Source organism: Hylobates moloch, unplaced genomic scaffold (genome assembly GCF_009828535.3).
Source record: "Hylobates moloch isolate HMO894 unplaced genomic scaffold, HMol_V3 SCAFFOLD_34, whole genome shotgun sequence".
Taxonomy (NCBI): domain Eukaryota; kingdom Metazoa; phylum Chordata; class Mammalia; order Primates; family Hylobatidae; genus Hylobates; species Hylobates moloch.
In genome coordinates this window covers 69,919-93,837 of record NW_026652309.1, presented here as the reverse complement: position 1 = coordinate 93,837, position 23,919 = coordinate 69,919, and positions in this window count along the sequence as shown.

Below are 23,919 nucleotides of genomic sequence, written 5' to 3'. Positions count from 1 at the left end.
CTCCCTCACCCACCTCTCCTCTCTCTCTTCCTCTCTCTCTCCACCTCTCTTCCCCCTACCCCACAACTGTGGACTCTGAGACATAGGATCTGAGCTTCATGGCTTAAGGTAAACCTTATTCCCATCTTCATGGCAATCTAAAAATATTCATGCAGTTGCTGGTTGATCACGAACTACAAATGAACACCACTTGTGAGATAAATTCAGTGTGTTTTTATACTAATTCTGAAAGAAAGCTTTCTTGGACAGTATGGTTTTGCATCTGCCCATGAGTGTTGCAGCCAAAGGCAGAATTCCAGCTAATGCCAGAATTAGCTTCCGGAATGTCACAAGTTCTAGGCCAGTGTGAGTCTCTAGAACACCAGGAGAGATCTGCACATGGTCACCACTAGACCAGTCCTATTGGACGCACTGGAATAACAGTAGTGGTGACATAAGCCACGAGCTTAATGTGGGTTAATGAGGACACTCGATGGCTCTCCTTTGTTGGAATACTAATCAGAGTGAAAATCAACCACATCATTTTCACATTCAATTTCACACGGATTCAAGTTTTAATTTTATTGGAGTTTCCTTGAGTTCTTACCCCACAAATATTTTGGTAATTTCAGTCCTGCATTAAGCTCTGAACTAAGCCCCTGGAAAGTGAGGAGGCATGCGCCCTGGTTCCTGTCCTTGGGAGACGGAAGTCAAAGCCAACGTTTGCAGGACATTTCCTGCCTGCTAGACTCATCTAGAAGTGTGTGTGCACATGTGTGTGTTCTGAACATGTGTGGTCTGAACATATGTGTGTATTTTTCTAAACGTAGACACAACACATAACACACATTTATATCCATATGTATCCATTTAATCCTCACAACAGTGCTATGGGGTAGGTTGTACCTCCACATTACAGCTCTGGAACCTGGGGCTGGAGAGATGAAGGAAGTCCCCCAGTGAGACACAGGTGGAGAGCGGGAGCATCAGCCACCACACCTGGCTTCAGAGCTGCTCGCCCCACCTTCAGGCCTTCTGTGTAGCTGAAAAGCTCTACAATTAAGTGTTAGGCTGGGCGAGACCAGCCAGTGATTTTCACACTATTACATTTATTGCTGTAAACTTTTCTCAGCCAAAACAATGTTCCTGAATATGGTTGAAAGGACATGGCTGGGGCAGGATGTCTGTGCATGGATCCCAGGAATACTGGCACAGGCTGCTCCATGGTCTGTCTGGGCCACTGAGGTGGGATGTGTCCAAGTCCAGTCAGGTGGACAGGATCACACCTGGTACTGTTACAGAAGAGTTGAATGCAGGAATCTGGATTCAGTTGTTAGAAGACCACAGAAGCCCCGGGAGAGACAGGGAGGCCAGCCAGAGGTGACAAAGGCAGGCAAGGGCTTCTGTCAGCTCGAGGGAAAGAGCCAGGGGCCGGGGCTGCCTGCAGGGGCCAGGGAGGACGTGTGGACACTGCAGGGGATGCAGCCTGAGGCCAAGAGATGGGGAGAGATGCCTGGTCCCTGCCTCCCCACGCCTCTGCCTGCCAGCAGAATCCTGTGGGCAGGGAAGCCACACAGTGTGCCTGAAGGGCCAGCTCCTTGCACCACGGTCCAGGGCAGAAGGGGTCCTATGGCCAATGGGCAAATGCGGTGCAAGGGGGCAGCGAGAAGCTCCAGCCAGGTTTCATTACGATGGTGGAGACATGGGCCGGGCCCCATGGGGTTAGGTGTGGAAACGAGGGAGGAATTATGATGGTCAGGAACATAGCTGGGCCAAAGGCAGGTATTGTCCAGATGGCAGACCTGTGCCCGTGTACAGGGAGCAGAGGAACCGGCAGAAACGAAGCCTCATGATGGGTAGCTGCAGGGATGCATGCCAATCCAGGCCAGGACTCGAAGACAGAAGAGATGAGGGCTGTGCTTTCTGTGGAGCGTGGAAGAAGGTCCACACAGGTCAAGAGTGCACAGGCATGGGGGCCGAGGGAGTATGAAGAACACACCTCCCAGCTCAGCGGGAGCCCCTCCTGTGAGCATGCCTGGACCCGCGCTGCCCAGTCCTGGCCTAGCCACACGTAGCTATTCAGATTTCAGTAACTAAAATTAAACACAGTGAAACGGTTACTTTCAGTCACATCACCTACATTTCAAGCGCCCAGTACCCACGTGGCCAGCGGCTACCCTCCTGGGCTGGGTAAGCGTGCACCATCCTCATGGTTGCAGGAAGTCCTGTGGGCCACACTGCAGGAACCGATGTTCTCCTCGCCTCACCAGGCTCGGCGTGACTGAGGACGCAGGGCCACGTTTGGACCGTAGGCATATTCCATGCCCTTCAATTGGGAAGAAGGTTCTAATCTAACAATGAGATTTCAAGTTCAGCCAAACTGAACCCCGCCCGGCCTGGTAAAATCTTAGATATTTGGGGTGAGATTTAGGAGAGAGATGTCTGTACGCTGGCGTGGCTGTGCCATTCCGCCTTCCTTGAGCTCAGTCAGCTCCCAGAAGACTGGGATGCAGGATGGTGCTTCTGCATCCTGCGGTTGACACACAGCGAACCTGCTTATCAAAGCCGTGGTCCTCCCGCAGGAGCCCATTCCTGGGGCAGCTTTCCCTCCTTCCGGCCCACTGCTCATAAAAGAGATGGTGTGTCTTTCCCCCGAGGGAGAATGACCTCCTGTTGGAACAGCTCATGTTTCTTTCCCCGAGGGAGATGTTCCTCTTGGAACAGCTCATGATCCCGTTGCTGGGTGAATGCTCTAAAAGGTAGTGTTCTCAAGCAGAACCTTCTCATTCTGTAGGAGGTTTCTTGGGCTGAGAAATCATCCCTCTCTCTCTCCGTCTTATACACAGACATAGAGCTTTTGTTGTGGAAAATAAGACACCAACATAGTTTATGAGATGTAAATATAACTGGTAAGATGGGAGTCTGAAGCTGTCTAATCGCGTGAGGACTGGCATTCCCTTCAGTCTACTGGCAGGGATCGGAGCTGCTCTGAGTCCAAAAATATGCCTCTAAATTGGGAACTGTGAAAACGCCACCCCACACAACAAAGACAGGACTCCCCCAAAGGGTTCCAGATGCCACCTGCCCTGCTGGCCTGTGAGCGCGGGGTGTGCAGCAGAGCGAGAAGGCAGGAAGAGGAGGCGCTAGGAGCTGTCATCTCTGCCAGAACGGAAGTGATCAGGAGACCTGGGCGGCACCAGGAGCCGGGTCTCTAGCAGCGATGGGTGTGTATCCTCATAACTGGCTCCAAAGCAGCACCCGGCTAGGGGACAGTGGTTTACTTATGGAGCGATGAGGTTTCTGCTGAGCGTGACGTAAGTTTGAACATAAAATGGATGTAGTTCAGATGTTTAACCAGTCAGGGCCAACTCTGTCATCCAACAGAGAACACATGTGTGTCCAGTGTAGCACATCTGTGCATGTTACTATTGTCCACTGTGGTGTGAATGTGCCCTCCATGTGTAGATTAGCTTCTGGGGCATTTACGAATGCCTGATGTGTGTTGGGAACCATGTCTTGATCTGGGGGAATATGTATTGTGGTCCTACAGGTCTACCAAGGAGTTGAAGCCCAGCGTGTAGCAGACATAACAGCAAGAGATCATGGTGATGTGAAAAATGCAGAAGAGCTACAAACTATGTTTCCTTCACCATTTTCTAGAGATGAAAGTTGAAAATCACCCTTTTGTAGTTAGCGTTTCTGGTGCTGTCCATTCGTTCGTGTGGGCACCTACTTCTGTCTGGCTGCATCGCCCTCTGCCTGGGGGCGTCTTAAACATCCTGGCCGTGCAGGTTTGCCTGTGAGCGATTCTAACGGCTTTTCTATGTCGGAGAAAGTCTTTCTTTTGCCTTTTTTTTTTTTTTTTTGGCTGGATCTTGAATTTTAGGCTGAAGGAGTGTGTGTTTGTATGTTTTCTTTCGGTGCTTTAAAAATATGGCCACGTGGTCTTCTGGCTTGCATCATTTCTGAGAGGAAATCTGTTGTGGCTCTTTGTTCCTCCATACGCGATGTGTGTTCTCTCCTGGCTGCGTTTAAGATTTTCTCTTGATCACTGGGTTTTTTTGTTTTTTGTTTGTTTGTTTAAATGCAAGGGTTTTTTATACATTTATATACTTTAAGTTTTAGGGTACATGTGCACAACGTGCAGGTTTGTTACATATGTATATATGTGCCATGTTGGTGTGCTGCACTCGTCATTTACATTAGGTATATCTCCTAATGCTATCCCTACCCCCTTCCCCCCACCCCACAACAGGCCCCGGTGTGTGATGTTCCCCTTCCTGCGTCCATGTGTTCTCATTGTTCAGTTCCCACCTATGAGTGAGAACATGCAGTGTTTGATTTTTTGTCCTTGCGATAGTTTGCTGCTATAAAGACACATGCACACGTATGTTTATTGCAGCACTATTCACAATAGCAAAGATTTGGAACCAACCCAAATGTCCAACAGTGATAGACTGGATTAAGAAAATGTGGCACATATACACCATGGAATACTATGCAGCCATAAAAATGCTGATCACTGGTTTTAAGCAACTTGATTCTAAGTAGGCTTGGTCTAGTTTTATTCATGTTTTATTTGGTTCTTTGGGGCTTGCTGAGCTTCCTGGATCTTTGGATCTGTAGTTCTCACGAGACTGGGAAAATCGTGGTCATGATTCCATGGTTTTTGTTGCTCTGCCCCCACCTCCTTTGGGAACCCTAATGACTCTGTAACAGGCTACTCAGGGTCGCCCCATAGCTCGCTGATTCTGGCCATTTCTGTTTTTGATAATTATGTTTTCTCCGGCTGTTTCATATTAGATACTTTATCTTCAAGTTCATTTTCTTTTTCTTCTGCAGTGTCTCATCTGCTATGAATCCCATTCTGTGTAGTTTTCATTTCAGACCTTATAATTTTCATCTATAGAAGTCTGATTCAGGACATCTTCTGTGTCTTGATCTGTTGATGTTTTCTTCTGCATTCTTCAATAGATATGGAATATAGGAATGGTAACTTTTTAATGTTCTTGGCTAATTCTGTCATTCTGATATATTTTATTGATTGCTTTTTATTCTCATCACGGGCCCTATTTTTCCCCCAACATACTCCCAATCCATCTCTTCCACCCCAGGAGGACCCCAGGCTCCCCGTCTCGTGGTAGCCTGGAAACTCCCCAAGCGGAAGCCGGGGCAACTGTGGTGCCCCCTGGCTATGTCCTCTGCTTGGGCCACTGCCCTGTGCTGCTGCCTCAGCACCATTGTCTGTCTATTTTGTTTGGGTTTCCCGTTGTTCCAAGGTGGGTAGTGGATACACAGTCCCTGCCATGCCATCTCCAGGGAAGCCTCCTTTCCCTCTTCGTCCGGGTTTTATCAAAGCGCCCGATGAGACGTGTTCCCTGAGGAACCCAGGCAGAACTGGACCCTGCGGGAGCCAGGCCCTCCCTTCCCAGTGGCAGCGAATCCCTGTCCTGACCGGAGCCTGGTGGCTGGCTGCCTGCTAGGCTGACACAGGGGAAGGAGGTGTGGAGGTGTGGGGAGGGCGGGGCTGAGCCAGAGCAGGTGAGCATCTCCCGGACAGCACTGTGTGGGCGTCCGGGTTGTGCCCTGGGAAGGCGTTGGAACGGCCGAGGCCTGTGGCCTGATGTTGCATTATCATTCCACCAAAAGAGGTCACGGGACTAGAATTGTGATCCAGTTTCCACACCTGCTGGTTGTTTAAAGTTAAGAAGTTCATGCCCCGTCTTTGAATTGCAAGTTTGTTGGCTGTGCGTTAGGGCTGCTCCTACATGCATTGCCCACACGTGGATTTGTGCAACCAAGATTATACAACTCAGATGCTACTGTTTATTAAGTGTGTCCACGTTGATGATTCTACTTGGTTCTCAGATGACACGCATCTGACATTCATTTCTGTTCTGTGGACTGAAGTGTACCCAGTTAAGAACTTTGCCGAAGCTGTCACTCTAGGCAGTGACCATCCTTGGTCTAGAACTCAAGTCTCCCATGACAAATCCTCTTTCCTTTTTCTCTACACAGCTTGTTCTCAACTGCAGTTTCACCCCCCGGGGAACATTTGGTAGGGTCTGGAGCCATATTATTGCCACAGCTGGGGCGTGGGGAACGGAGATGCTTTTGGAATTGAGGGACGGAGGCCAGGGACGCTGCTAAACATCCTGCAACACCCAGGACAACTCCCCAACAACAGAATTTTCTGGTCCCACACGTTGGGGAACAGAGTTGCAGCTGGGAACCCCTGGTCTGCACTTGTCTGAGAAAATGCTTGGAAGGTCATGAAGGGCCATTGCAAATAAAATCTCAGCGTAGGGCATGATTATGCCGGTGCTGTTACAGCCCAGGCTTTATTTCTGTCTTCAAGTCTAAAGGGGAATGCATCTCTTTAAATCCCTTATGTCATCTGTGCAACCGTATAGTTGAATTTACCATCATGTTCTTTCAGCCATTTGTTCCAGATACATACAGTAAACATTTCTTTAGAGGGTGTGCAAGCTTTGAGGAAGCAAAAAACGGTATTTCACAGAGTGCAGGCTCCTTTCTAGAGCACAAGTTTGAGCTAAACTATGCTGGCTGCAAGCACACACGGTGTGGATACGAATAGGGGGTTAAAAATGCAATAACAATTCAAAAGAATCGTAGTTTGTCTCTCATTCTGTTTGTGCATTTATATGTATATAAGAGAATATCTTTCCAGGAACCAAACTGCCTCAGCAAATGGTTTTCAAATACAGTAAAATGCTCATAAATTTTTACTTATAAAATATTCCCCCATAGCATATGTTTTTCAGTACCATACATACCGATGACTTTTCCATACATATCGATAACTTTGTATGTCTCATCCATGGTGATTTTGTTTCTCTGTCCCTCCCACTCTCAAGGTTCAGCTAGCTGATCCCGTGCAAAAGGTCTGCAGCTTCCTTTTTCAGCAAAATGGGCCCTGTTGCTATTGAGAACTGAGACCTTAGAATCCCGCTTTGCTCTGGGCCCATTGCTCTCACGTATTATTCAAGTTGCTGAAATTCTCTGCTTGCCACATTTTCTGGAAAGTACAGATTAATGGAGGCATGGTTCTGTAGGGCCCGGAAGAAGCCAGAAGTTATCAGAGCTCTGGCTGCGGAGGGATCCTGGAATGAATTCCTGCAAACATTGCTCAAGATGTTTGTACATGTCTGCCCCTGATTGCATTTTTTTTATTCATAAGGTAATACTTATGAAAATAATTGGTCCATTTTAACCGCACAGATCTTTCTGGCACACACTGCCAGCAATCAGAGCGGCTTCATTTAGGGCATTCAGGTGCCAGGAAAGGTGAAGTCGCTGTTTTCTCTCTTGTGGCCGCACCCAAGTTCTGTTAAACTTGAGCGGAGGCCTGGACGCGCCTGTGCAGCAGGTTGGCCCTCTTTTACTGTGGGTGGAGCCTGAAACCTAGTTCTGTTCATGGTAGGTTTCCTGGCTGGGACTGGTTTTTTGCCCTTCCTCTCCTACCCCGGTTCTCCCGCACTGCTTCTGCTGACAGGGCTGGGTGTTACTCAGCTGACTCGCCCCATGTGGTTGGATGCTCCTGGAACAGTCATGTGACCAGAACCAGCCAATCACTGTGCTTCATCCACCTGGCCTAGCTGTCTGTCGAGATGGGCAACGAGCCGAGTTGTTGATGGAATGACACTAAGCAACAGCAGCCGCCGATGGAGCACCTGCCACATGCCAGGCGCGGTCCTCCACTGTATTCAGGTTAACTGAGTGAATCCGCACTTCCACCCTGTGTAGTACCTCATGCCATCAGCATCCCCATTTTACAGATCAAGAAGCCGAGGCACAGGGCTTAGCCAGGTTTACGCAGCTGGAAGATGGTAGAGCCAGGATTTGATACCAATGGGTCAGCCCCCAGATCTGCTGCTCTTAACTACCAGGCTGTGCTATGTCAGGATGATCCGAAAGCTTCAGCTCTGCTGCTGTGAAAACTTTTCAGAGAGAAGCTTTCTTCCCCCTGGAGCTGCTGAGCCCGGAGCTGTGGGAGTCCAGGTAGGTAGGAACACTAGTGGGAGTGAAGTAAGACGAGCTGAGTGATGAAAAGAGAGAGCACTTGAGCTCCCCTTTAGAGGAGAGAGAGTGGTTTAGCACCTGGATCCAGCTGGACCTGAAAGAGGAGGATCCCAGACATAACTCTCCCCCTTCAACAGTTCACCTGGGCCCAGTTTGATCTGTGTTTGTGGCTTTTCTACCAAACTTTCCTGTTCTAATAACCCAAGTTCAAAACCATGGGAGTCATCAGTGTCTCCCTTGAGTTCAGTCCTCATGTCGATTGCTTGAAGAGAGGGTTATGGTTACAGGAATTCATCCCATGTCTGTGCACACCCCTTGAGCGTGAAATTGACTCCTCCTCTTCTCAGGGATGGGCTTGGCCATGGACTTTCTTTGGCTGATGGGATGTTAGCAAACATAGTGTGAGCCGAGGCCTGGACGCACCCTTGCTTTGGGGTGGCCCTCTTTCACTGTGGTTGGAGCCTGAGACCAGGATGAGAAGGAACCTGATGGAGAGGAGAACCAGCACCCCCTCCCCACCGTTGCCCCCAACACACACACAAATAGCCTAAGACCTAGTGGATGCATGCCCTGGAGAAACCATTTGACTGACACCTTCCCAGGTGACCCCAGGCAAGACTTGCAGAAGAACCATGCAGCTGAGCTCCATCGAAATTGCTGACCCACAGATTTATGAATATTGGAGGGGGGTGGTTATGCAGCCAAAGCTAATGAAAAGCCTGTAGTGTAGTTTTATCTTACCACGTTTTCCTTCCCTTTCGCTCCTGTCCCATCTTTCTGATATACTCATCACCTCATGGCTGGCCACTTGCAGATGTGTCTGTCCTGTGGTCTTGTCCTCACTCCAGATGCTGCTCTTGGTATTTTCTCTTTGCTCTCCGCTGGGGACGCATCTTCCTAAAGCATAGGCTTCGTCAAGTCCTACTCAGTTGGCCAGGTTTCAGCAGACCCTCCTCACCCCTGGGAAGCAGCATCACCTGCCTAGACCATACCTGAGGTCCCAACACCCACACTTAGCACATCGTATTTCCCCACCAGCACCTCCCCTCAGAACAAAAACTCGCCACCATGCCATGTACATTCCCACGTTTTATTCTTTTGCCCTTTCATCTCCTTCCTGAAATGCAAATATGCACTCTTGTCTTTTCTGAACTTCTGCCCACCGCAACCCCCACTTTCTCCCTAAAGCCTCTGCAGACAACTTTATTGGGCATTTTTGCTCCTCCAGACTCTCATATCTGCAGTGCCCTCACTGGGCACGAGTTCCATTGCTGTTTCTCCAGCCCGCCCCACTCTTCATCAAGCCCGTTTATCTTCTGCTAATTTGCCACCTTGAATGCTGAGCAACCTTACTTGGCTTTGGTTTCTTTTATCACCACAACCAGGTGAAGAGCAGCCCTGGAGCCAGTGCCAGCTTCACGCAGTCAGTCGGGAAGGACATGGACCACGTTTGGGTGGCTTGCATTTGCTGGGCGTGTAAGGCCTCGTGGGCACCCTGGGGAGAAGGTACCTGTGTGCTCATTGGATCCTTAAGACCAGCCAGTGGGGAAAGAGCTATCATGACCCTTCACACCTGAACACAGAGGGCTCAGGGGGTGCGCCCAGCAGCCCAGCCAGGATTTGAACCCTCATCACCACAGTGTTGAGCCACCTTATCCAGGACCCCACAGCCCTCCTCAGGCTTAGCTACAATGACAGGGGCCAAACCCTGTTTCCATCTCATCTATTTGCAAAGCAGATTCAATATGTTCAGAGGATAAAGGTGCCAGTATTTTCTCCTGGGGCTGGGAAGAAAAGACTATTGGGATGTTACCTGTGAATTTCATATGAAAGCATTAATATGGTCACCGGCTGCCTGGTAAGAATTAAGAATTTCATCCCTTTCCAACGGCAGCTTCATTTCGTGAAATGGATTGGCATGCTGTGCTTCATTTTGATGATTTTGGCAAAGGACTTGGGTTCTTCAAAATTGAAGTCAGCACCCCTGTTCCATTGCGAGATGTGCTTGGCAGCCGTGAGCTTCTAAAGATCTCCCCGATAGAGAATTGTATTCCATTAACTTTCTAATATAATTATAGGGTGAGAGGGAGACCTGCCCAACTTTTTGTTATTCCACTCTCCAACGCTTGGCTGGATTTGGGGTGGCTATTGTGGATCACAGTACCACACTCTCTCCAAGAACATTCCCTATTGTGAAAGCATCCCTGCGGAGGAGGCTGCAGTTAACACACCAGGGTCCTCCTTCCTCTGTGGATCCAAGCGTGCGCAGAGCCCATTCACTCTGCCAAGGTGGTGTTGGGTCCTGGAGATGCACAGCTGAAGAAGGTCCAGCCCAGGCTCCGAGGGGCAATCCCAGCCGAGGAGAGAGCTCCACAGTGCTCTGCCAGACGAGGCCCAGGTGTGGGCCCAGGGATTGCAGGGTGCTGGTGGGGAGGGTGGCTCACTGGCCTCTTCTGCAGACTCAGTGAAGCTGGTTCTCCATGGCGATGATGGAGGATTCTCCTGACTCTTGTGCAGAACAGGACCACCGCAGGGTGAATCGGCCCTGGCCAGGTACCACTGCCCATCTGGTGGGCCAGACAGCTGTCTGTGCTGTGGTGCCCAGGCACGGGCCCTGTTTCTCTCAGCACCTGCCCCATACAGGTTTCCATCGACATCCAGCTCTTTGGAGCAGTGCTGACTTGCTTCATTCACACGTCTACACTCCACGTTCCTCTGATCCTCCCTTGATTGGAGAGACTCCCAACACACACACCCACTAATTACACTGTCCCCGTTGAGTCGAGACCAACAATCCAATGAGTGCATCAGCTCCAAATTATTTTACTGGATTGGGGTGCCAGAACGCCAGGCTATGCCATCTAACATGAGAGAAGTGGGGAGCATTGGCCCACGTAGGTGAGCAATGCTTTCTTTAAACTTCCAGGATATCACGAGCCCAAAAAATTCATAAAACACACAAAAGAAACTCAGCTAAAGGCAAAATGTCCAATTCTGCTGCATTCCTTGTTTCATCCTTCCACACCGCCATGCTGTAAGCAAAATACACCCCGGAAACCTGCACAGCTCTACAAACAGATCTGTGTACACAGCAGCCCTGAGGCCCAGCATCAGGCTTAGGGGCTGGAGAGTGACGGGCCAGTGCTCAGCCTGTGGGTGGGGGCTGTGCGTGACTGGTGGCATTCACACATGGACATCACGGTCCCAGGACAGGCCCTGTGTCCCCGTGGGGCCCTACCCTGTTCCTCTCGCAGTCCAGGAAGCGTTATCAGATCTAGGCTGCAGGAAGACAAGACTGGCTCTGAACACTCATGGCTCAGTAAAGCCAGTGTCCGGCATGTGCTGGCCTTAGGATTTTAACCATCATTGGAAATAAACCACTTGTGTGGTGCCACCTCAGTTAATAATCCACTTTCTAAGATAAATTTTAGGCCAGGTACAATGGCTCATGCCTGTAATCCCAGAGCTTTGGAAGCTGAGATGGGAGGATCGCTTGAGTCTTAAGGATTCGAGACTAGCCTGGACAACATGAGGAGACCTCACCTCTTTAAAAAATAATAATAAGTAGCCAGTTATGGTACTGTGTGCCTGTAGTCCTGGCCACTTAGGAGGCTGAAGCAGGAGTATCACTTGGACCCAGGAGTTCAAGGTTCCAATGAACTATGATTGCATCACTGTACTCCATCCTGGGTGACAGAGCCTCTGTCTCTAAAAATAATAAAATAATAATGAGATACAAGATCCAGTTCCCTGGATATGGTAGTTGCTTGAAGGGAGATACTGTTTTATTCTCGTGTGTACCCAGTGGTGCCTGGCAGAGGAAGGGCCCGGGAGTCATCAGTCAAGGTCAGCTAGATTTTTTCCTATGTTATCTTCCAGGAGTTTTATAGTTTTGTATTTTGCATTTAGGTCTATGATCCATTGTGAGTTAATTTTTGTGAAGGGTGTAAGGTCTGTGTCCAGTTTTATTTCTGTGTATGCGAATGTCCAGTTGTTTCAGCACCGTTTGTCAAAAAGACAATCCTTTCTCCATTGAATTGCCTTTGTCTTTTGCCAAAGATCAGTTGACTGTAGTTATGTGAGTCTTCTGCAGGGGAAGGGGGCTTCGTGGGCTGGAAGAAGTGGGAGGCCTGAGAGTGAAGGATTCCTAAGGAAGTGAGGGGTGAGGAATGAAATTTGGGTCAGGATTATTGGCCTCGGCTCGCCATGTGATTGTTAATGAATCCTTCTCAGCATAACTTTTAATTTATTTATTTATTGGTTCTCATAATGGAGCCTCCATTCATTCTAATAAGTACTATGAGCTTCAGCCTCTGAACACATGAGAGGAGAATTTTAGGGAAATGGCCATGGGGAGTTTGTGTTTCAATTTGCCCTTTAAACAACTGGTGTTGCAGTGATTTTCTGATTCTCTGCTATTTCCCCATTCCTCTCTGAACAAGCATCAGAAGGAAACAAAATGCAATCTGACAAGGCAACCCTTCAGCAGGTTAATTTGTACTAGACCCTCAATTTTCCAGCTAGAAATCTAGCTTGAAACACTACTACTCAAACAACATCTATCAAAGCCCAACATCTGGGTCTCCCAGCTGCCAAGTTCACCCCGTGAGGACTTGTCAATACTCCAGTCTGCTTCATAATTGAAGTACTATTCAAAGTGGCAAAGTCCTGTCCACGGACACAGTCTGCATATGCAGTTACAACTAAGTATGGGTTGGAAAAAATACAAGCTGAGGTCAGCTCTTCCTAATAGGAGCATCTAAGCAATGCCCAAGTCTTCAAACCACAGTTGTCATGATGTCTGTTTGTCACCGCCAGAGGCAAATGGAGGCAGTTCAGTCGATGATTCTGTGGGAGGAGAAGGGCAGAATAACTTAGGCAAAGACAATCACTCAGTGCCATTGATTTGTCTTGTGTGATGCCGATGATCATGGCCAGTCTTGACCTACTGTTAGCAGCAGTGGTCTAACATCGCCAAGGAAGGAATCTACTATTGCTGCATTTCCCACAGCTATTGTTCTGCCCTCCAAAAAGCAAAGCACAGAGCAGGTATTGCTCTGACCTCCAAAAAGCAAAGCACGGAGCAGGGTGAGGTGACTGTGACCAGTGGCCACAACAGAGCTTCCCACCTTTTTAATGGAACAGAGCCGTTTTTAATTTTTTAAAAGATCATTCCACATTAACTCATTTGTTCAGTGCCTCTGTAAACAAACGCTTGGAGTTCACAGGGGTCCCCTGTGGAATGATCCTTCTAAGTAGCTTTGGCTCAAAGGCATCCCACGGTGGTGATTGCTTTAGGACTGTTTCCACTGGAGTGAATTATACTTGAGGTAGAATCTGTACTGGGCTGATTTATCTTAAATTGCAGGATAAGTTCTAAAGAACAAGAAGTATGTACTCTATAAAAAATGTCGTGGGGCCTAACTGGTAGCAAGAGGACTGAACATGGAGAGACAAAAGAGAGAGAGAGAAAAAAATGGGGCTCTGCAGCTGCCAATATTTGTTATCAAGCCATAAGGTTGAAAATGCTTTTGATAATGTTTTTAGAACTAAGACAGCATGCCCCTGTCGGCTGTTCTCTGTATTCCTTGAGTAGTCTCTAAAAGATTGGAAGAATTTGTGGGTGCACCTAAAACAGTTACCATGGACCTTGCCATTCACAGTATGTCCTCAGATCAGCCCCATCAGTGTGGCCTGGGAGCTTTTTATTATGTTTAAAGATGCAAAGTCAGGAAGTCAGTATGTCTAGCCATCTTAAGTCACTTTTTTTTTAAGTTCATCCAGCAGTTTGGAAAAATAATATGTTCCATTACTTTACACTTTAATGCGTTACTGTGCAATGCACTCATTGATGACTCTGAAACACAAACAGGACTTCCCAGACCTCTGCTTGGAAGCTCCTGGGTATTAAGTCTGGGCAACCCCATCTCCTCCCAGCCTCACTAACACGGGTCCCCTCTCCTCAGGAGAATTGAGATGAGAGCGTTGCACATGACGGCTCCACCCTTTCCAAGTGGGTCTTCAGTTGCTTGACAGCCATTACTCTGTTAAGCTCCTGTGCCTCTCCTGTTTGAGCAGATAGAACCAGGTTTAGACCCAGGCACAGCCCAGTGACTATTATTTAACAAATGTATTGGGTTGGTGCAAAAGTAATTGTGGTTTTTGCCATTACTTAGGTCAGCATTGTCAAACCTACACCTACCCTATGGCCCAGTGGTTTCTTTCCTGGATTTTATCCAAAAGAAATTAAAGAGATGCAAGAGAATGTTCAAAGCAGCTTTTAATGGCCAAACCAAAATGACTTTTGCACCCACCTAATAGTCGTGATAAAGTGGCATCAAACTGGAAATCTAACTTGACTTGTCACTCCTCCTTCCCCAGGGGGCTGAGCACCGATTGCTAATGACCACAGTCGAGGTTGAGTTGAACCCTCAGCCACGGTTGATTCAGCCGATTGGCCGGTCCTGACATTAATAACTTGCACGGACGCTTTGCACGCGTTAAGCAATTTCATCTTCTCAGCAGTCCTAGGAAGAGGTTGCTGCCACGATCCTCAATTCATAGGTTAAGATACTGATGCACAGCCATTAAGTGACTAGCTTTTTGAACTCAGTTTGAGAGCCTCAGAGTCCACATCGTAAACCACTGTGCTGGCCCACCAGGGGCCTCCAAAATTACTTCTACATCAGCATTATTTGGGGATGCTTCTGAAACATACAGCTCCTGGGCCCCTTTCAGGGAGAGTCTAAGTGAGTAGGTCATGGGCCCAAGGAGTTGTATTTTTTAAAAAATTTTTCAGATCACTGTGATGATGGGCCAAGTTTGGGGACTGCTGTTTTAGCTCACAAATTCCTGGTTGATGACCATCACATTGGTTTTTGTTTTTTGTTTCAAAAAAGAAAATCAAACATATACCTAATCTGTGGCCCAACAATTTTTTTCCTGTATTTTATCCAAAAGAAATGAAAGACATTCAAGAGAATGGTCAAAGCAGCTTTATTCACAATAGGTCAAAAACTGGAAACAGCCCAGGTGACCAACAACATACTGGGGTTCATCCATGTGGTGGAATTCCACCCAGCAATGAGGAGGAGGAGCCTGCTAGAGTGTGCGGCCGCATGGCTGAGCCTTGAAAACACACGAAGCGGAAGGGGCCTGGCTCAGCAGGGCAAGTCCACTTATAGGCACCTCTGGAAGAAGCCAAACTAATTGGTGCTTTAAAAATTGTCATGGTGGCCGGGCGCAGTGGCTCATGCCTGTAATGCCAGTGCTTTGGGAGGCCGAGGCAGGTGGATCACAAGGTCAGGGGTTCGAGACCAGCCTGACCAATGTGGTGAAACCCTATCTCTACTAAAAATACAAAAATTAGCTGGGCATGGTGGTGGGCACCTGTAATCCCAGCTACTCAGGAGGCTGAGGCAGGAGAATCATTTGAACCTGGGAGGCAGAGGTCGCAGTGAGCTGAGATCACACCATTGCACTCCAGCCTGGGCAACAGAGTGAGACTCCATCTCAAAAAAAAAAAAAAAAAAAAAAAGTTATGGTGTTTGCCTCTGGCAGTGGTGGGAGTCAGAGTGACAGGGGGCACTCCTGGACTGAGTAGGCCCTGCCCACAGCGCATGGCTGTGTAATTGTCAGGTGATGAATCCAACCGCAAGGCTCTTAAAATACCTCCCAAATCCTTAAAAAAAACGTAAAGTTACATTCAGGATAATCAAAGTGCTAACAAGGATGGTTGAGTGTACTTTAGTAGTCTGATACAATTTGTGTAAGATTATTGGTCACACTCAGGGTGTATTTGACTGATTGGAATTCCTCACCCACACTGGATACCAAACGTAGGCTGCCTGAAATCCTTGGGAACAAAGTGCCTTATTCAAGCATAACATAGAATTTTATCATTGACTCCATTGCAATACAACATTTGGCATATGGTATAGCCAACACCATGTTATATTATAGCAGGGTTTTGTTTTCTTTCTTATGTTGGGTTTTCTCATTACAAGTGTGTGCATAGTATGGATAAGCCCAAAGATAGCATGCTGGTTTTCAGGAGAGTTTTCTATGTGATAAGTTGGGCCAAGGCAGCTTAGATCCAGCATGCTTAGTTCCACACAGGTTACTTGGTTGGGCTGTAAACTTGGTTCTGAAGTTCATCACCTCCAACCAAGGTGGACAGTACAGAGCTCTAGCCCCGAGCATTTGCAGGACAGGTGTTCTGAGCAGGCTGTGTATGACTCATGATGCTGGTGAACTTCACAACTGAGGGCTAGTGAAAAGGAAAAGATGGAAAAAAGGAAGACAGCACAAAAGGGTGCCTACAACTGTGCATCATGGAGAGTTTACATAATGGAAAGAATATTAAAGATACACACAAACTGTGATTTAAAGATATGCAAAAATTGTGATGCAGTCTTGAAGAGAGAAAGTGAAATTTTAAGACAAGTCTGCCATTGTCTCTCTGTTGTTTTGGCCCCATGTACATAGATTTCCTCTGTTTTCGTTGGGGGTATTGATGTTGGTGGTGTTGATGTTGATGCTGGTGGTATTGATGTTCTTGCTGCTGATGTCAGTGGTGTTGATGTTGCTGATGTTGGTGCCATTGCTGTTGATGTTGATGCTGATGTAATGGTGTTGATGTTGGTGGTGCCAATATTGTTGGTGGTGGTGCTGATGCTGGTGGTGTTGATGTTGGTGTACTGATGTTGATGGTATTGATGTTGGTGTTGTCAATATTATTGATGCTGGTGGTACTGATGTTGCTGATACTGTTAGTGGTGCTGATGTTGGTGGTGCTGATGTAAGTGGTGTCAGTATTGTTGATGTTGGTGGTGTTGATGTTGGTGCTGTTGATGGTGGTGGTGTCAATATTGTCAATATTGGTGGTGTTGATGTTGGTGGTATTGATGTTGCTGATGGTGGTGGTGTCAATATTGTTGACGGTGGTGTTGATGTTGGTGGTGTCAATATTGTTGATGGTGGTGTTGGTGGTGGTGTTGATGTTGGTGGTGTCGATATTGATGTTGGTGGTGTTGATGTTGGTGGTGTTGATGTTGGTGGTGTTGATGTTGATATTGGTGGTGTTGATGTTGCTGATGCTGATGGTGGTGGTGTCAATATTGTTGAGGTTGGTGGTGTTGATGTAGGTGGTGTCGATGTTGTTGATGTTTGTGATGTTGATGTTGATGGTGGTGGTGTTGATGTAAGTGGTGTCAATATTGTTGATGTTAGTGGTGTTGGTGGTGGTATTGATGTTGCTGATGCTGATGGTGGTGGTGTCAATATTGTTGATGTTGGTGATGTTGATGTTCTTGATGCTGATGTTGGTGGTGTCATTGTTGATGTTGATGGTGGTACTGATGTTCCTGATGCTGATGGTAGTGATGTTGGTGCTGGCTGGGATCTATGCAAGTTTGTTTTCCTGATGAAGACTCAGATAGATGGTGGCATGCTTTGTGTCAGGCGTCATTTGGACTGGCAGTGCCATGGTGAAAATATCAGATGAGATGCCTGCTTTCATGGAGCTCACAGTCTGGGAGTGGGAGCCAGGCATATAATGAACAAGTCCATGTACAATGACAATATCAGGAAGCAAGAAGTGCCATGTACAGAATCAAAATATTAAATATTGAAAGATAGTATAGAACATTTGGGGAAGGGCTACTTTAAATAGTATTGTCAGAGAAGACCACTTTGGGGAGTCCACAGTTAAGTCAAAACCTGGATAGCAAGTTGAAGCACCCATGAAAGATGAGGGGTGAGCCAAGTTGGCAGTGGAGGTGGATGGAGAATCATTTTCAGCTTTGAGTTGTCATACCTGTCAGCCTGGAATGGTCGACCAGGGCTTGGAATTTGTCCATGGTAGAGACATAGGTGGAGCCCAGTAGGTTTGAATGAAGTATATAAATTAGACTCTAGTAAGTCACTCAAACCCATTTAATTTTAGCTCAGGAATTTTCCTGGAAATTGACCAAAGTGGACTTTTCTATCTCTTGACTGTTTTCTAGGAGACGCAGAATACAGGCCTGTGTCAGTGCTGTAGCCCACACTCGCTGTGGGCCTTTCCGGAGTTCCCTCGTCTGTGAAGTATGCTATGCCCTGCTTAGCCTAGAGATCTGTTTCCATCATATGCGAAGCGTGCTATGCCCTGCTTGGCCTAGAGATCTGTTTGGCTTCTCCTGGACAATGCCTACAAGTAACCTTTTAGTTCTCTGAGTTTTTTGCTTCTTACAGAGCAGTCTTCCCCTCTGTGGGTCATCACCTCTGTTGCCCCATAAAAATAAGTTGTTAGGAAACAAGCTGGAAAGTGGGTGCTGATGAGCTGCCTTAGGCAATGCCTTCATGGCTACACCCATATGCCATTCCGGCTCTTCTCCTTCACGATGGCTGGTGGCTGCCAGTGAGATAAAATGGCAAGTAGTCCCTTTGTGCCTCCCCGCAGGAGACAGGTTCCCAGGGGGATATCCACTGCACACAGGGTAGATCCCCACTGCATCTTGGGGCTGGTGGGCTTGTCTGGTTTAGTCTTCCTTCCTCTCCCCTCCTCTCATGTCTCCCTAGCCAGCCTTCTTGGATGGTAATGCAGGTCAGAGTCATGATAAACTTTCACTCCCAACCCACTAGGGTGACCCCCCTCCAGAAAGACAGCAGACCCAGTGTGCATTCCGCTACAGGTGGCCCCCACCCCAGTCCTGGGAGAACAGTGGCCCATACAAATGGCCATGGAGGCAGGTGGATGCCCCTCAGATCCTGGCCCGTGGTCCTCAGTGCCCCCCACAAACCTCCCCCTGAAACAAGGCCTGAACACTCTGGAGCTGACCCTCCAGGTCTGTGTTGTTGTGACAGCTCAGCAGCCACACTGCCAGACAAAGAGCAGGCTGGGGAGAAAATGGCCATCTAACTGCCGCTCATCACACACAACTCCAGGAGCAGGTGGAGACAGGAGCAGTCAGTGGGGCCGAGCCAGGCTCCATGTGAGCCCCTGCAAGTTCTGGAGGCTGGGTCCCAGGTTCTGACTCAAAATCACAGCTGCTGTTCATCCTCAAACTCGAGAGAAGTTTGGTGTCAAATGTTGCTTTCATCCTCCTTTCTTCTAAACTCAGTAAGGAGACCCCCACCTCTGCACGTGCACACTGTGCAAATCGCTGAAATCTATCAACTTGAATAGACTTAGAAAATCATATGCTGCTATGAAAGAAACCCATAAATGAATCTTTATATTTGAAGTTTTTTCATTTAACAAATGCATTGTTATCCATTATTCTTTCAACACTTAACAAACAACTCATAATGAAATACAGAAGGGCTCAATTGGAAGGCTTTTTTTTTTCTCTCCAAAATAGCTATTTCCTTGCAGGTAGTAATTTTGTTTCAAGAAGAGCGATGTTTAGCACCAGGCTTTTTAATAAAATATGTGTGAGAGAATAATTCTTCTAAAACATTCTGTATCTACAAAAATCTATATGTGGGAGAACTTGAATTATTCTCTAATAGATTTTATTACATAGCAGTTAAGAATTTCTCTAAGAGACATCTAGTCAAAGGCATCAATTTTGGATAACAAAGCATTGGACAGAAAGGGACTTATTGAAAACTGGCGTTATTTGCTATTTTGTGAATTCTTTATCTGTTTCTCTAGCTATCATTTTCTTCTGGAAGGCAGAGCATCTGAGGCTGTGATTGAGTGTGGTAGCGCCTCGTGCATGCCTATTGTGATCAGCTGCAAATGACTGAGCTGACACTCATTCGCCCAACCTGCACTCTTTGGCACGGGCCCTCCGCCAGATGCCATCCCCTGCACTGGGGAAACTGAGGCTGGAAGAGGACTATCCACGGGGAGCCACCTTGCATGGTGGGAGTGACGGGGCTGAGTTCAAGGTTCGGGGCCCATGGCAGAGGCAGGAGAACCAGGGCAGGGCCCCCAAACAGCTGTTTTAATAAATGAACATGATCCTGTATGAGGACCAGAAGGAGGGCACTGGCCTCATCTGTTTCATTCAGGACTTAATGTTGAGTCTGTGATGTGTCAGGCATGGTTCTGGACCTAGGCCTTCAACCAGGAGAAACATGGCCCAGGCCCTGGAGCTCAGGCGCTTGAGGGGGCACCGAACACGAGGTTCCCCTGGTTAACTACAGCACAGCCTAGGAACCCCCAGGAGGAGCTGTGGGAGGGAGTCCAGCCACGTGGAGCCTGGAGACCCCCCGCTTATCCTGGGTGGTCGCCCAAGGCTCCCTTGATGGTAGCAACTGTGCTGCAGGGCGGCCCAGGACTGCCCAGCGGGGGAGGAGGCAGGAAACAGATGAGGCTCTGAGGTGGGAACGGCCACTTAAGAAACTGAGAGACTGCAGCCTGGGCGACAGAGCAAGACCTTGTCTCAGAAAAAGAAAGACAAAAGGTAAGAGAGTCCTGGGCAGGCCAGGCGCGGCGGCTCATGCCTGTAATCTCAGCACTTTGGGAGGCCGAGGCAGGTGGATCACCTGAGGTCAGGAGTTCGAGACCACCCTGACCAACATGGTGAAACCCCATCTCTGCTAAAAATATAAAAATTAGCTGGGCATGGTTGCAGGCACTTGTAATCCCAGCTACTCGGGAGGCTGAGACAGGAGAATCATTTGAACTCGGGTGGCGGAGGTTGTGGTGAGCTGAGATAGTGCCACTGCACTCCAGCCTGGGCAACAGAGACTCCATCTCAAAAAAAAAAAAAAAAAAAAGAGTCCAATGCAGCAAGCCAGGGACACACAGCATGAGGGAGGGAGAGCAGGTCCAGGTGCTGTGCCGTGCAAGCGAAAGCTCCTCGAACATTTTTTTCTGTAGGTATTTCATTATGAAAATTTTCAAACTTACAGAAAATCTGAGTGAATTGAACAACGGACATCTATACACCCACTGTCTAGATTTTATAATTAGCCAGGCACGGTGGTTCACTCTTGTAATCCCAGCACTTTGAGAGGCCGAGGCAGAAGGATCACTTGAGGCCAGGAGTTTGAGACCAGTCTGGGCAACACAGTGAGACCCTGTCTGTACAAAAAAAAATTAATGCTTTAAGAAAGGTTACAAATTTGTGTTGGGTCATATTCAAAGCCGTCCTGGGCCGCGAGTGCTCTGAGGGCCTCGGGTTGGATGAGTTTGCCCTAGCCCTTTACTCCAGCTGTCTTCTGTAAAGGACGAGGGAACCTGGCATTCAGCCCCAGCTTCTCTCCTTGGAATGAGTTTCCTTCCAGGAGAGGATAGAACCCCACGCGTCCTGAGCCTTGAGTAGGAGAGGGGGGTGTATTGTGACTTGCCAGCAGCACGGCCTCCAGGCTGCATGGCGAGGGCAGGTTTCCGTGCTTACGGTGGTCCTCACTACCCATGAAAAGGAGCTTCGGACACCCGGGTCCCTCCTGAGCCTCCCTGCACTGTGGCTGTGGAGATCAGGCTGCCTGTGGTTGTGTTTTTGTAGCTCCTGGAGCCCTGGTCGGGGAAGCCAGTGGGCACCTTTGCCCACTCATCCTCAGCGTCAGGCAGTCAGGAGCATCTGGGTTGGGGGCACCTTTGCCCACTCATCCTCAGCGCCAGGCAGTCAGGAGCATCTGGGTTGGGGGCACAGCCCCGGACCTTCATGCTGCTCACCCTGGCCAGGTCCTTTCATCCCCTATGCCTCAGTTTCCCCACCTGGAAGGATAGCAGTGCCTCTTACTCTGACCTGTTGAAGGTTATGTGGGACTGGGGTGCAGGTGTGCCTGGTTCAGAACAAGCATTCGATGAACGACAGCTGTGACTTCATTCTCCGCGCCTCCTTTCTACCCTGCTTTAAAGAAGGCGAGCGTGGGTGTGCTAAGGGGGCTTAGGGTTGTTTGTGGGCCACCTCTTTAACTGGGCCCTGATGCTTCAGACAGTCTCCCTGAGGTCACACAGGGAGGAGGGCTCCAAGCCAGAATTTAGACCTCAGCCTGCAGACACATGAGAGATCCTGGCCCACAAACGCAGGCCAGTGCCACCTGCCATCCCACGAGGGCAGGGGCACGGGAGTGTTGACCTTGAGCTCCTCACCTCTGTGCTGAGCAGACACCAGGAACAGAGCTTATGAGCGAGGCTTTGGGGACGATGAGGAGACCTTGAATTCATCTGCGCCCTGAGCCGGACGCCTCTGAGTGCTCCTGTCCGCCCCCAGCCTGTACCACGGAACCTTGTTCTCTCCTCTCCAGATGTGGGTGTCGATTCTGTCTGTGGCAGGGGTGGCCGGAGAGGTCAGTGGTGCCATTATGCAAAGCGCCCAGGAGGCACGGGCGCAGCTTACGTGTCCCTGAGTCATGGGCTGGGCCATGAGAACTATTATTATTAGTTTTATGACGACTCTTGTTGCTATGACAACAGCCCTGGGTGTGGGGGCTGTCACTTCCCTGTCGGAATCACTGTGGCGTTCTCAGCCAGGAGGAGGAGGCCCAGCCGAATGGAGCAGGGCGTCCCCTGGCCTCGGGATGGTCCTGTGTGTCAGTAACGTGTTCACACTACTGTTGTGTTTGTCAAATAATGGAAGTATCATCATAGGCTGCGCTGGAAATGGAAATTAAATATTTCAGAGGATGCACGGTGGTGATAAAGGATGGGCACCAAGGCAGCCACGTGCACAATAATCACCAATTATAAAACCATTGCTCATTCGCATTCGGAATTGCAGTGTGAATTAAGATGCTTGTTTGGGAACAGAGTCCCCAGTACTTGCACATTAAAATTCCACATCATGGATGTGGAGAGGGAGAGAAAACGCAGTGTCTTCCCACCTGGGTGGCTGCCTGTGCCGACTGTGGGTCCCGTCTCAGGCCCTGCAGCTCACTGCAAAGAGACTTGAGTAACCAGGTATATTTGCTGTGCTGGGAAAACACAGAAGGAAGGGAATGCCTGCATTCTGCAATGTGTGCTCTTTCCTCTCAAGACGCAGAGAGGAAAAGACTCTGAGAGGCACAGACACCTGCATGTCATCAGACGGTATTCACATGAAGGTAGGGCTGTGTGACTGATGGGAAGAGGAACTGTCTCTGCAGCATTAGGCAGAGGCGTTTTCTGTATATGTTAATATTTAGTCTTTATAAATCCTGTTTCCTTCATATCTTTGGCCTGTCAAGTACTTGACCTATAGCCTCACAGCCCATCCAGAATGAGCCTTGAGGTTGAACTGGCACTGGGACATCCAGTCCCCGATGCAGGCATGCCCTCAGGCCCACATGGCCGCTCTTGGTGTGGAGGCAGGAAATGGAAACTCTTCAAATTCCTGGAGCACTCAGCTCTCTTTGCAGCAGTGTGCTAAGCATATCTCTCCTTGACATCGTGTCATTCCTGTGTCCACAGCAGGCAGGCCCCTGGGAATGGCTCTGGTGAAATGGCGGGGAGAGAACTTTCTTCTCTGACAGACGGTTCATGATTTCCAAGGTCTTCTCTGGTTAAGACCAGAAACATGTTTCTGTAGAGCCTGAAACAGGCCACATCCGCTCCTGCTCTGAGCTACAATAGACTCAGGCTGGGGGAGGTGACGCTGCCATCCGCCATCTCCAGTCTCCTTATCTGATGTTTAGAGCTTCATAGTTTAAATGGCAATCATTCCTTGAAGCCTGCAGCTTGCGATAATACAGCTAATACATTATTACATCTGGCTTCCGTGCAGAAGAGCGGTTAGAGACGGGTGGAAAGAGAGAGCCCTGGGGTGACTGAGACAAATGGAGTGTGGCCTGCTTGGGAAATGCTGCAAAGTATTGGTGTTTACCTGGCTACGTACTTGGCCACAGAGAGTCCAGGTGGGAAGAATGTATTAGGTGAGCGATGCAGCTAGAACAAGGCCTGGCTGCGATTCAGGAGACGGCTGCTGCCGTCTCTGCCCCCCTCATCCTTGCTGAATCTCAGAACCTTTGGGCCTGTATCTC